At 41.2% G+C, this 1,951-nt stretch overlaps 1 protein-coding gene across 1 annotated transcript in view; it reads right to left on the bottom strand.

Annotated features, from left to right (window-relative positions):
• Positions 1 to 1,185, bottom strand: part of LOC122539527 (epigen-like) — a 26,739-nt gene extending 25,554 nt beyond the window's left edge. Inside the window, exon 1 of the mRNA XM_043674483.1 lies at positions 996 to 1,185. The gene's annotated coding sequence lies outside the window, so the exon portion shown is untranslated. The remainder of the gene's footprint in view (positions 1 to 995) is intronic.
• Positions 1,186 to 1,951: the final 766 nt, after the last annotated feature.

The raw sequence follows: 1,951 nt of genomic DNA, 5'->3' as shown, positions 1-1,951 counted from the left end.
CCTCAGCCTCTGACACTCCAGGGAAAACAGCCCCAGCCTGTTCAGCCTCTTCCTATAGCTCAAACTCTCCAACCCTGGCAACATTCTTGTAAATCTTTTCTGAACCCTTTCAAGTTTCACAACCTGAAGGAAGGAGACCAGAACGGAATGCAGTACCTGTAGCTCTTTGATAACATGATGGATGCGTTCTTGTACAACCCCGTTTTATTGAAAGATTGCACTTTAGAAACAGCGTTTAAAGTGTTGGCGATGTAATCACGTTACAGCCAACACACATTTTAAAATTTTGCACTTTAGAAACAGTATCCCCAATTTGTCGATCGCGTTAACAAAACACAAATTGTAACAGATCACCCTGTACTCCAAAAGTGGCCTAACCAACATCCTGTACAGCTGCAACATGACCTCCCAACTCCTGTACTCAATACTCTGACCAATAAAGGAAAGCATACCAAACACCTTCTTCACTATCCTATCTACCTGTGACTCCACTTTCAAGGAACAATGAACCTATACCCCAAGATCTCTTTGTTCAGCAACAGATCATCAACAAATTTGGAAATATTACAATATTCAGATTGTTTACATCATCTGTAAACAACCATGGTCTTAGATCCCTCCCCCAGACTCTGCCATGATTTAATGAATAAACACAGGTAGTGACCCACCTACTGACAGTCTAGCCATTGTTTGAGTGAAGTTGTGTTAAACTTTTTTTTAAAAATCTTTCCCAAACCAGCTGCATGTTTGGGGAAAATGTCAAAGTTTTGGAGAAATTGAGAGAACGTTCATTGAAATGGTCCAAAGGATGAGGGCTTCAGACTAGAGACATGTCTCTTCAGAGCAAAGAGGGTCTGGGGAGATTTGATCGAGGCGTTCAGAATTATAAAGGGCAACCAAAGGCTTACAGAGAAATCTTTACAACCAGTCTTTGAATAGATCGCCCAGTAAAGAGCAGGAAATATCTCGCCGCTCAGCCTAAAACTAATACTTATCTCAACCAAAATGAGCCCGACCGATGACCTGGTCACTGCTGATTGTGGTTACAAAGGCCTTTGGAATGGGCTGAGCTTGTATAAGGTGCTATGTGAATGCAAGTCTTTCTCTCATTGATATTAGTCCATTTTCAAGAGTCAAAGCTGCAATAATTGTCACCTCTCCGCTCAAAACCTGTCATAATTTTCTCTGATATTCTTCTTACATTCGAAAGGATTCCGATGGCGTTTCTCTCCCCTGTTGATGTTATATCTGTAACAAACACAAGAGGGCACCTGTTAAGTCATTTGTCGAAGTTGGACATAAAGGATTAATGTTTTCTCTGACGTTTGTCCTGATGAGCTTCTAATCAGCCGAAAGGTTACTCTGTCAGAACGTAAAGGTTTCAAGGTCTCTTTGCCAAGCCTTGCACTTGGAGAAGCAAAATACAAAAAGGGTGAAAAAAAATGCATTTGTATAACACCCTTCACACTCATAGGACACGTCAAAACACTTTACAGCCAATGAAATACATTCAAAGTATAGTCACTGTTGTACGGTCAGGGGACATAGAATCCATTTTGAGCACAGCAAGAGCCCATAGAAAACAATGTGATAATGATCAGATAATCTGTTTGTAGAGAGGTGGGTTGAGGGGTAAACGTTGACTAGGATCTGGAGAAATCCTCTGTTCTTAAAGAATCAGAGACTGGTACAGCATAGGAGGAGGCCATTCGGCCCATAGTGTGCACACTGGCTTTCCAAATGAGCACCATACCTTACAACCAATCTCCTGGGCTTTCTTCATCAACATAAACCTTATTTCTACATGAATAATTATCTCTTATTTTAAGAGAATTAATCCTGTGAAATAGCATCATTGACAAGACCAGCATTAGGTGCCCATTTCTATCTCCCCTAGCAAAGGTGGAACTAGTCTTCTTGACCCACTGCAATCCATGTGCTATAGGGTAGA

The sequence above is a fragment of the Chiloscyllium plagiosum genome, chromosome 32, assembly GCF_004010195.1.
Source record: "Chiloscyllium plagiosum isolate BGI_BamShark_2017 chromosome 32, ASM401019v2, whole genome shotgun sequence".
Classification (NCBI taxonomy): Eukaryota; Metazoa; Chordata; class Chondrichthyes; order Orectolobiformes; family Hemiscylliidae; genus Chiloscyllium; species Chiloscyllium plagiosum.
This window is presented reverse-complemented; position numbering and strand designations above follow the sequence as displayed.